Source organism: Mercurialis annua, linkage group LG7, assembly GCF_937616625.2.
Source record: "Mercurialis annua linkage group LG7, ddMerAnnu1.2, whole genome shotgun sequence".
Classification (NCBI taxonomy): domain Eukaryota; kingdom Viridiplantae; phylum Streptophyta; class Magnoliopsida; order Malpighiales; family Euphorbiaceae; genus Mercurialis; species Mercurialis annua.
This window is the reverse complement of record NC_065576.1, coordinates 44,212,413-44,225,680: the sequence shown is the minus strand read 5'-3', so window position 1 is coordinate 44,225,680 and position 13,268 is coordinate 44,212,413.

Here is a 13,268-nt window from a genome sequence, read left to right as displayed (position 1 = left end):
CTAAAGTACTATCCAAATTGTTGCCTTATAAAAATAAATGTTGCCTAAAGTAATATACAAATCGTTGCCTTAAAAAAATAAATGTTGCCTAAAATGCATTATAAAACTGTTACAGTAGATGTTTGAAACCGTTGCTTTTGTTATAAATTGCAACGCTTTTATTTGCATTACAATAGTATAAAAAAACTGTTGCAATAGCTATCAAAACCTATTGCAGCGGCCGCAAATGTAGCCGATTGAAAAGCGTTGCAATAGACCTAAGACAACAGTTTTTGTACATACAGCAACACTTTTCCGGTGTTGCTGAAAGTGACTTATGTGGTAGTGATATCTTTGTGGAAGGTAAAAAGCAGGCAAGTAAGTTAGGAAGTTTCATAATTTGTTATGGGCGAAAAGTAAAGTAATTGTAAAATTTAGAAGTGTATGGGTGTCTTATTGTTGGTTTATGTTCAACTACTCTTCTTGTTCACACATGGACACGTCACTTTCTCACAAGTTGGTTTATTTTCAAAACTAATTAAAGACTCATTACCAAATGTGTACTAATTGTTATTGATTAACCATAAATTTATTTTTAATTAAAAAACTTGAAGAAATGAAAAAAATTAGAGATGAACCCACACGCCACATGCAAATACAAAGTCTTTAAGTATGAAATTATTTAAAGTCAAATTTTAAAAAGATCAGCATATATCACCACCTACCCATTTTGAAAACAAAAATTCACCAACTTTATTAACACTTATGTTTTTTTGATAAATTATTAACACTTATGTTTGTAAATAGTGAACCACAAGTGGAAAAAAAAATAGTGAACCACCAATATTTTTTTTTTATGAATACCACAATAATATATATCCTGAAGAGATATATAGTGGTAATTTCCCAAAATATATGTTTTGGCATTTTATTTACAACTTTACATTGCAAGTTTGACTTTTCTTTTCTAATTTTTTTATTTACGAAAAATACTTTTTTTTTAATTTCATAAATATATTTTTCGGTTTTCAATTTTGTCGATTCGGTCAACGGAACCGACCGAACCAACCGGCAGTTTTTTTATATAGTGTAAGATTAGTGTATATATATTGTTAATTTTTATTTTTTATAGATTTTTTTCCTGGAATTTTTTATTTTATTTTTTTATAGTGTAACAGTAGTGTATATATGGTGTTTATATAGTGTACAATTAGTGTATAAGTAGTATATTTATGGCATTTTATAGTGTTTTTTGTGGTTTAACCATAAAACACTGCAAATACACCATAGACACTGCAAATACACCATAAACACTGTAAATGCACCATAAATATACTAAAAACGGCAGAAATACATCATTAAAACACTAAAAATACACTAAAACGTAAAGATATTATAAAATTATTACAAATGCGCCATAAATCAATATTTTCTTTACAAAATCAGTAGCAATAAACAAATCTATGAATAAGAGAAGACAAAATAAATAATTATATGATTAATAGAACAATTTTATTAAAAAAAATTTATAGATATAAAATAATTTATTTACAAAATATTAAAATTATTAAAAAAACCTAAAAAATTATACAAATCTAAAAATGAGTCGAGAAATCCATAGCGCGAACGAAAAAGACGAACGGACTAGCGCGAACGGAAAAGACCAACGGAAAAACGACCGGAAACGACGAGAAATCCATCGGAAATAGACGAACGGAAGCGCGGCCGATAAGACGAAGGGAAAAGACGAACGGAAAAGTAATCGGAGATGATAAACTGAAAATTAAATGAAAAAGAAGAAGAAAAGAAGAGAGAAAAAGAGAGAGAAGAGAGAGAGAATAAGGTGGTTATGTAAAAGTTTTAACCTAAAATGAGATAAGGCTTTTTTATAATATAGTGGGCATTTTTGATAAATAAGTTAGCTTATTAGGTAATGTAGGATAAGAGGAAAAAATGGATCAAAATGGTGTAAATAGTTTACCCAAAACAAATATTTGAAAAATAATCTCTTTATTTATATATATATATATATATATATATATAATTCTTAGTTTGATTTCTTTTTTTTATTATTATAATAGGATTGAAATATTAATTCTAAAATTTAGAGATCAGATTATAATATTTTCTACATATAGATGTTACATCTATAACGAATTAAGTTGAATTGTATTACAAATTAATTGCTAAAAATTATTTTTCTTATTTATTTTAAATCATTCAAGAATATATATAATATTTCCTTAGTTATTTAAAATATTAATATTGACCAAATAATAATCACAAAAAAGTGGAATTGCGTACCAATCAAAAGTATTCAACTTTTGATGATAAACTTAGTACGACTTCATTGCTGGTTTCCTGTGACCGGTCATTTTGTTAAGATTAATTTTAATATTTTTTTTAGATTATTAGACTGTTGAATTTTATTTTATTTTTATCATATAGTTGGAATTTAATTATTAGACTGATGATTATGTGCCTGCTAGAAGGTTATACATGTATAAGAATAATACAATGTGAAAGCATCATTAAATAATTTTTTTCCTTTCTAAAAGACAGAAAAAGTATTGGATTTTAGAGATTAGATTTGTTATAAAAATAAGGGAAAATGCAACTTGCATGTGTGCCTTTATGCCATCGATATTTTTAAATCTTAATTAGTAATAATGGTGTAATTAGTGGTATATATGAGAAAGGTCTTAATTATCAAATAAAAATAATCACACATTCTTATCTATATATACACCGTAGACTGTTACACAAATTTCCAAATTTTAATATCTTTCTTAAATAAAAATACTTTTATCCGGTGTAATTTAATTGTAAACATATATTATTCCAAAGCTAATGTCACAATTTAACTCCTCCTCAATAGGTGTAAACGGGCCGAGCCGAGTCCGAGTTAGGCCAAACTCGAACTCGAGCTCGATCGTGTTTTACAGGCTCAAACTCGAGCTCGAACTCGAACGGGCTTAAATTTTGAAGCTCGAGCTCGAGTTGAATTTAATAAATATAAAAAAAATAATTAAAAAAATCGAATTTGATGTATTTCAATTATTTTTCACTCTATGTTGTGCAATTTAACCAATTTTTATAATGCATGCCTAAATTTAGAGGTGTAAAAAATTATTATAATGATAATAGAATTATTATTGTTATTTTATAACAAACTCGTTTAGACCTGTTGAGACTCGCGAGTTCCACGAGCCTCAGTTTTTGATACTCGAGCTTGAGATCGAGCTCGGCTCGAGATGAAGCTACTCGAGCTCGAGCTCGGCTCGAATATTTCGAGCCGATCTCAAACTTTTTTCGAGTCGATCTCGAGTAGCTCACGAGTATCCCAACTCGCTTACACCCATATCCTCTTCTGTTCGAATTAACAAAAAAATTAGAAGGCTGTAGTACAAGTCTTGAATCACGTATGGAAAATATGAGTATTGTAGTACAAAAAAGCGAAACAAAAAACATAACGTGTTGACTCAAACGAGTTCAAAAGCATAAGCAGAATATATATCCTTTTCAATAAGAAAATGGAAAACGGAAAACTTTCCGTTATTTTTTATGGTAATATTGACCCACAAGTGTATTTACTTTAGCTAACCATATCTGTTTTTCATTAGAAAAATAAATCAATTCAAAACTAAATTTAATTTATTGATGATTTATGATATTTAAATTTTTAAATTTAAGAATTAATGTCATAAAAATTCACAAATTTTACATAATTTTTTAATTTAATCATGTCTTTTAAAGAGTGCTACATTTGAACATTTTTTTTAAAATCAATACATGTAGTCGTATGTTATTAAGGTGTCACTCATTCTATAGTGGAATTTAATGAGGTAGAAACCATTTTTCGACTATCACCTCAGCAAATTATGATTCCACCTATTCGTTTGAAAAAAAAAATGAAAATTATTGTTCAGATATAACACTTTTTAAAATACATGATTAAATTAAAAAAATATAATGTCAGAGAATTTTGATGACATAAACTCTAAATTTAAATCTTTTTATATTAAAAATTTAGCATAAAAAACTATAAATTGTTAAAATACACATAATATTTTAATATTTTAATGAAGTATTCAGATTTAAATCTCAAATAATGCAGATTAACCCATGTAAAATATGAAAAATTAATTATTATTAACTCATGCATGAATTTAATTTTTACTTTTTTCACCCTACATTTTAAAACATTACAATTTTTCAATTCTGTTTAACCTTTAGATAGTAAATTATTGAATGCTTATAAAAGGCATTTTAGACTTTTAGTTACGTAAAATTAAAATATAACGAGCAACCAATATTTTTCAAAATAGTGGATGAAAGAAGTGATTTTGATCTAAATTCAGGAGATTGATATATTGTAATTATTCCTAAAAATTAACCATATAATTTAAAATAAGTCTTTTTATTAAAAGTTAATAAAAGACTTAAAAACCTAATCTAGAAAAGAAAATACTAATATTCATTTTATTTATTGAGCTCAATACTCATATAAATTTAAGGTCTTTGAATACAAATCATTTTCATTGTATGAAAACGAAAGCATTGTATTGCCGTGTTGATTTTAAATGTAATTGTCGTGTTGTACTATGTCCTTTGTCGTTTCATTTGAAGCTGCAAAAACTCAGATGCCTCATATTCCTTACGGCAGAAAATGATGAGTTTCGTATGAAACGAGAATGATGGGCTATTTAAAATACTTATTTGAGTCCATTTTTAATATTTAGTCCCCATATTTTTATTTGTTCATGTTAAATATCTATAATTTTAATTTTATAAACATTTGGTCCTTCTACCACGAAAATAAATGTGTACTCTTCATTCGCTGCCAGTGGCTGATCTACCTTAAGATTAGATTACGCTCTAGCTCGGATTGATGTCAAACTTTTTTCATATAAGATGTCGTGTTTATAGTGATTCTAAGAAAAAGAGTGGTCAATCCGGACCGTCGAGATGTTAGAGATGGACAAAAAGTTAAGCAAACGTTGACAAAAAAAATTCTTGTTATGCCATTACTCAATGTCGGTGGTGGATTTTGTATTTTTTTTCAGATCAAGCTTAATTTTTTGATTACTTCCAATTTTTCGACAGTTCGGAGTTAACTTTTATATAATTTTGAATTCACGACAAATTTACCTTTATTTTTAAAAAAAATACTTTTATTTTAGAAATTCTAATTCCAGTCCTGACCGGAGCCTACTCTAGTCCAAGAGTAAATTCGCTCCTGCTCGATATTAGTACAACTGGACATAATAAACTTTTTACTCTTTTCATACTTAAAGTTTTTTAAAATTTAGTGTATGCACTTTTATTTTTGTTGATATAAAGTCCTTTTCTCGGTCTGAGTTGATATTGTTAACATTTTCTATAACGAATGGACCCGATATCTATAAATTTAGAAGTGTAAAGATTCGATGCTAACAAATAAAAATGCAGGCATCTAATATTGAAAACAAAATAAGTATATGTCAATTCCCTCGTAAACATCATTTTATATTAGCTGCTAATACAGAACAACCTCATTCTCATGGGGACATATTATAGATATTTCTCTTTATTTTGGTTAATTTCATGGTTTTTAGCTATGGCCGGTCTTCTTTTACTTTCTCGCCCTATACAAATTAATTTTGATTAATTAATCTTAAATTTATAAATTAATATTATGCATACAACGAGTTCAGGAAATAACAAATTGGCATGATTTGGTTGAAATTAATGAAGTTTTGAAATAATTGAGTTAGAAAGTTAAATTCTGATCTGATTGATCATAAAGTATAAATTTAGAAGGTAAATTGACATTTTAATCAATTAAAACAATCAAACTCAAATTAGAATTACGTGTACTTATATGTATAAACTATAAAGTCGAAGGCTATTGACAAAGTGTTTGAAAAATTTATTTAGTTCCTTTTTTAGTTACTAAATCTTCACATGTTTCAAGAAAAATATATACTAATGGATGGCAGGTCAATTTCTACCATTAATCCATAATCACATAATATAGTCAAATAAATGTATTGATCAGAAACTACGACGAAGCATGATGTAAATATCACGACAGCAGAAAATTTGATTTTTCTTTCAGTATAATTATTGTATATTTAGGAGTTTATATAAACTGAACGGAACCAAATATAGATTAAGTTTTCGATTATTTTAGTTCGATTTTAATTTTTATAATAAAAAATTGAAAAATTATATTTAATGTCAAAAAAATTAGGATTTTTAAATTAAAAATTAACAAATCAGGTCAATTCACTAGATCTAAGGAAATATATTGTGGAAATAAAATAATTAATTGGTCGTAGTCAACTGATATTGTGTAGCTAATACTTGAGACTAAAGTATTAATAAAAAATCCATGTAAATAAGACAAGACTGGTCGAGTCAATTATTTAGATCATGGAAGCTTCATATTCCAAACCTAAATTCGGGAATAAAATAATTTTTCCCACTTGCTCTCATGTGGTGATTAATCAATTACATTTTCCGTAATGAAAAAAATAAATTAATGTTTCTAATTTTTAGGAAGAATGCATGTATGAATTTGCAAATCAAACAAAAACCGTCTAGCTCAACTGGCATATAATGAATTATGGCAGTTTAATTGGATGTATTAAATTCGAAGAATAATTTTTTATATATATATAATCGAGAAGAGAAAACGCTTATGAAAATATTTAACTCACATTTTAAACATTTATAGTTCAATATTTATACTATTTAAATTAAAACTTATTAGTTCGAAGGATAATATTCTAAATTTTCTTTTTTCTTTCCAACTGTCTTAAAATTTAAAACGTATTTCAAATCTCAATTGTCCCTACCATCTCTTTTTAGTCAACTCCGTCAAATTAGATGATCTTGCTTTTCACTAGGATGGCTCATGTTTTCGAGTGTTTATTCTATATAACCGTTGTGACACGTCATTTTTACATCAAACCAATGAGCATTTGCAATAAGAAATTTTTTAATTATTATTTAATTTTTTATTATTAAATTTTTTATATGTTTAACGCACAATTGGTTTGTTATACGAATGACATGCCACAACGGTTGTGTGCAATAATTTTTCCATGTTTTCAATTGTAAATGTCTTGTCACAACTTAGCTGCATTACTGCCATGAAAATTGGATTTCGTTAACTGTTTCTGAAGTTTAATTTGATCGAAGTGATGTGGCTAAATTTGAATTCTGAATATGCATTTATATTTCAAAATTAGAATAAATAATATGAGCAGTCATTATTTCTAGCTATCAATCACTAATTATTTTTTATTGTTTTTTTAGAATCTTTAAATTTAAAAGATAATAACACTACCAATACTTAAACCCTAGCAGCCTAGCTAATCAATTTCAAGTAGCTTCATATTCTTTTTTATTTAATCATTGAGGTGGTAGTTCAATATTGTTATACTAGCTACATAATTATACATTTTAATCATTTACACAAATATATATGGGAGCTAGCAAATATTTTAATTTTATCACATATAGTGGAGGATTGGGATTCCCTCAAGTTCATTTTAAACTTGAGGGGGTCATGTTTAGATCTAAACCGTTCATTATAAAATGAACGGCGTATATTAAATTAATTAAAATTGTATCTTTTTGATCTACACCGTTTATTTTTTAATGAACGGTGTAGATCTGAACATGACCCCCTCAAGTTTAAAATGAATTTGAGGGAATCCCAATCTGTTAGTGGAATAATATGTACTGGTGGTAAAAGTATTTCGTTGGATAAATAAGAAAGTCAACTAAATTTGAATTACCAAACTATAACACTTTTTTTTAGAATTCGTCAAACTTCATTAATCGAATATGAAATAGTTACATTTATAAAAAATTCGAAAAAATTTAAAAACTAAACCCAATGACTTGACATGAAACAGACAACATGCTGTCTAATTCGCATATCTACTTACGAAAATAAAAAAATAAATTATCTAACTGTTTCGCCAATAAAGTGCCGTCTTCGCTCAATTTTCACCATCTCCCGCAAACTGATTTATGAAATCAGAAACTACAACCGTGATATCGGATACGGCCAACACATAAAAACCCTTCATAAAGAAAGAGAAACAAATCTTTCACATAGGACAAAATAAAATTCTCAAAACAAACTATAACACTTTGTATATGGATCATTCATGTAAATTTTGGTTGGTAACTTGAAATACTCTCATTTTTTAAGTGAAGCACTTTCTTCCAATTTAAAATCGACTAATATAATGAGACGTATTTTAAAAAAAGAAACATTTTTCATAGCAATTTAAACACGATTTTTAAAACCAATTAGCATCAAGGTCAAACATATTCATGTCTTAGCATTTCTGACACAAATATTTTGTTTATCACCAAACAACGTTTTTTTTTAGGATTTTTAATGAATGAAACAATACCGGATAACGATGCTAAACTGCAAAATACAAAGTATAACATACTGAACTTTTTTGTGTCAAGTTTTAGAAAACATGTTTATATTGCTACAAACATAAAATGTGGAGTTCTTTTTGCAAATAACTATATAATCACCAATGAGTTACAATTGAAATGCTATAAGCGTTGAGTTGTATTCTGTTAAGACTGTGAGTTTAATCCATTCTACAAACTCTACCTTTTCAATTATTAAAATAAAAAAAAAAAGTCAAAATAAAAAAATAGTCAAACATCATTTTTTTTTTGATCAAAGTCAAACATCATATTCATTGAGGCTTTTATGGCCGTTTTCTAATGAAGATTAAATTTTTTTCCGACAAAAAAAAAATCATATGTATACACCCATTTTTAATTTATTTTATTTAAATGTTACCTATTTGGGAAAATGAATTTATATATCTAAAATTATAGTGCATTTCAAATAAAATGAATACATATATTTATAATGAATATGATGTCTAAGGCCAATAAATTTCAAACAAAATACAATTTCCATTATTGGATTAAAATTTAAAAAAACTAACAATAACAATTTGTACTAATTTTAATAGTTTATACAGAAATGAAGATTTGATTATATTGATTTCATTGTGTTATTTCTTATGATAAATGAAACTCAAAAAGTGTATGTATTCTAATGATTAATCATACTTTACTTTTATTTTACTTTGTGTAACTTAAAGTCTTGAATTTTATGTCCCCCATGCCAATCTTACTTTGTTATTCTTACAAGAGGTCTTTTTTGTGTATAGGAGAAAGCATATTGACCTATTTTTGCAAAAGTTGGAAGAAATTTCCTAGGTGTCCACTAAACCGACTAACCAAAAAAAAAACCAACAAATTGAACTGAATTAGAAATAGTTGGTTCAATTTGTATATTATAGATTTTTAACTTCGGTTCGGTTTTAATTTTGAAAAAGAAATAACCTATATATATATATATATATAATTTTGTTAAAATAAAATCATTTAAAAAAGGGTTAATGTCATGAAAATTCACCAAATTTATACATTTTCTCAATTTAATCACGTTCTTTAAAACTTCTCATAAACATACATCAACTTTCATTTTTTTTTCCAAATTCATACATGGTGCTAACGTGTCACTCATTCATTGGTTAAAATGACTTACACCTCAGCAAATTGCACCAATGAATGAGTGCCACGTCAGCACCGTGTATGAATTTGGGAAAAAATGAATGTTAGTATATGTTTATGAGAAGTTTTAAAGAACGTGATTAAATTGAAAAAATATGTAAAGTTCGTGAATTTTTATGATATTATTCCTTTAAAAAAAATTATAATGCATAAATGAATAATAGCTTATAATTTGACTTTTATTTGTTTTCCTAATTTGATATCTTTATTAATTCACTTTACTTATTACTTTTTATCTTTAAAATTTTGAAAGAACTCGTATATCAATAAAATTAAAAATCAAACCCGACCAATTCAATCTAGTTTATGTTTTCCTGAAAAACTTATCGATTTCGACATTTTCATTATTGAACCGGACCGAATTAGCAATTTCACACCACTGCCTAGACCAGTTGATTATGAAATATAAACCAACCCACAACATAATATAATAAGAGGAAATTAGGCTGACCACCGCACAACACCTAAATAATCTCAATAATACGATCGCGCGTGTCTTCCTATAATAATATATCATCCTCTTTTCTCAATCTCTCTTTTACCTTTTAACTTGATGTTTTTACTGTTAAAAATATTGAAAATTGCGGCACAACTTTTCTCTCTGTCAACGGTCACTAATTGAGTTTTGCTTTCTCCGTCAACAGTCATCGGTCGATTTGTTCTCTCAACAGACCAATCTATTTCACTAACGGACCAAAACCCACCTCCAAAATCCGCACCTTTATATTGTACAGCGAGAATTATTTGATAAGAAGATTAATGGTTTTTTGTACCCTTAAAGTGATGGCTTTTGCGAAAGCTAAGTTAAAAGAGTTTAGATCTGTTTAACATTTTCTCTTACTGGAGACAAATGATTATGTTTTGTTATTGTTCTAAAGAAGCTAGGGAGAAAAGAATTGTGAGTAGAAATAAGTTGAATTTATCTTTACAAGCACATTGAAATTGTAGTAAATCTGATTATTTATCATTCAAATTGATAATTCTTGATTTAGTGTGTCTGTGATTAACGAATGGAAAAGTGGATGCTAATTTTGAGTCATTAAAAAAGAGGTTCAGTTACTTTAAACAACATACTCTTCATGTGGTTGATTGTTGTTGCTCTTAAGGAAAAGTTTATAATTTCATTTTATATGAATATACATTCACTAATTTACATAAGATGATTATTGTATTTTGTTGCTTATGTCTCTGTTTTCTTGTACATATTAAGTGTCTATTTGTCCAACTTGTAGGGGAGAAGGTGAAGTGATGTTTTAATACTGTCAAAATATGTATTAGAAAAAATATTAAAGTCAAATTGTCTCATGGAGTTAGCACTTAGCACAAGCTCTGTCAAAAATACTTAGGCAAAGAGCGAATATGCATTAGGAAAAATATTAAAATCAAATTGTCTCATGGAATTAGCACAAGCAGTATACTTAAAGCGGCTAGAGAAGGAGATGTTGCTGGACCAAGAGGATATGTTGATGAACTTTACTTTTCAGAACCCCAAATTTCATCAGGTTATTTGTTAAACCATAGTAGACAATTTTAACTCTCCTTCTAAAAGGACTTAAAATTTGTTTTTTAAAAAGATATGTTGATGAACTTTACTTTTAATTTGTTTTTTAAAAGGTTACTAGAGGTTTGCTAAATGTTTACCAATATATTTTTAAGTAAAACAATAGTAGACCATTAGTAAACTGTTAGTGAACTCGTAGATACTCCCTCCGTTCCTTAATGAATGACGTTTTAGACAATTTATAATATTCCAAAATGAATGACGTTTTTGATATTAACACCACCTTTTACCTAAAATAACCTTTCTTTTCAAAAGACAGTGTTTTGCTTTTCAAAAGATATCTTCTCTCTAAATCCCTTTACTATACATCTTCAAGAGCTCTATTCAAGGGAGCTTTAACTGCGGAAGATTAATGTTTATCTATGAGTTTAACACTGCAAAACCCAAATTGAACTCACCGCGGCTCTAAAACCCATAAGCAAACAATACATATGCAGCAAAACAATATCTAAACAAATTACAAAAAACTAGCATACAACTTCAACGGGAACTTTGACGGCGGCTAAGGTAGGCTGAACTTCTACTGGAGCTGGTGGTGCAGGGGCCGCCGTCACTTATGTATCTTTTTATCAAAATATTATTTTCATTTTTTAAGAAAAATATCCAGCAAAGTCGCAATCTGAAAGGACAAACAAACACTACAAGAAAATGGATTTTTAGGGACCACTTTATTGCGAAGGGCTCTTAATCCGGTCTTAATATGTGTATCAATAAGGACCATTTCACTTTCCGGTCCTTATATCAAATTGTACATTTTATATTACGACCACTTTTATACTCCTTTTCTAAAAAGATAAAAAACTCCCGTCCCAAATGCTAAAAACTAAACCTATTCGTAATTTAATATTTCAAACCTAAACCAAAATAAGAAAAAACTACGTTTTTGAAATGGAACAAGAAAAACAGCTGCAACCAAAAAACTGAAATGGAAGAATCTCTCCTCACTATTGCGATTTTGAAATGGAAGAATCTCGATTGCGATTTTGAAATGGAACAAGAAAAACAATTGCGATTTTGAAGAATCTCTGCTCAACGATTTTGAAGAATCTCTGCTCAACGATTTTGAAGAATCTCTGCTCAACAATATTTCTTTAACTACATCTTCTCAACTTTTTAGTGTTTCGATTTCGTCTCAACTTAAGGTTTCGATTTCATAAACTGGAGGTTCATTACAAGCAAAACAGCTTTTGATTTTTTCTCAACTTAGGGTTTTCATTTTTAATTTTTAATTTCTTCTCAACTTAAGGATTTTTTATGCGGGGAATCCTCATCTCATTTGGAGTTGAAGATCTAGAGAGAAGCTGCATTACATTCTGTTTGTAGGTAGAAAATCTTAAGCTGAAGCATAAGAGGAGGCAACGAATAGGTCAGTTGATCAATTGTTTTATTTTACTGAATCATATGGAAATAACTAAATCTGATGTGTTTCATTTATTGATTCATCTGCTGCATTTTAATTGTTTTGTTTAGCTTAATATATTGTTGAGATTCAATTATTGTTTCTTATGCATTTCTATTATTGTGTTTTTTCTGATTTCTGATTTTTGTTGTTTCATTTTTCTTCTATTGTTATTTATTGGGTCTAAAAAAAATATAAGAATTGAAATTGAATCAAATTCATTATGTGAAATAATCTTTGTATACACGTTAAAGAATAAGAATAGAACATTATGATAGTCCTATGCAACATAAATCTGTTTCTAATGAGATCAGAAAATCTGCAGGCACCAACTTAGCAAAACTAATCATAAAAAACCGGAAAGAAGTCCAAAGGAATAATGAGTTAGATTTTCTTAGAAGACCTAGACTAACTGCCACATTAATTTGAACAGAAAATAGAAACACTAGTTGGCCAACATTTAATTTATTATATCTAAATAAATCTATAATTTCTATCAACAAGATTGCAGTTTTCTATTTTGCAATTTACTAGATTTTTAGATGTTTTTCTTGTGTGTTTCTATTTCAAAAGTCTTACTTAGGTTATGATTATGAGTATTAAATATAATTTGATCTTAGTTTAATAAATTTGAAAGACAAAAGTTGTTATATGTATTTTGCGATAACTGTTCTGTTTGATAAAATGATTGTTTTTTAAGCAAGAAGAGTCCAT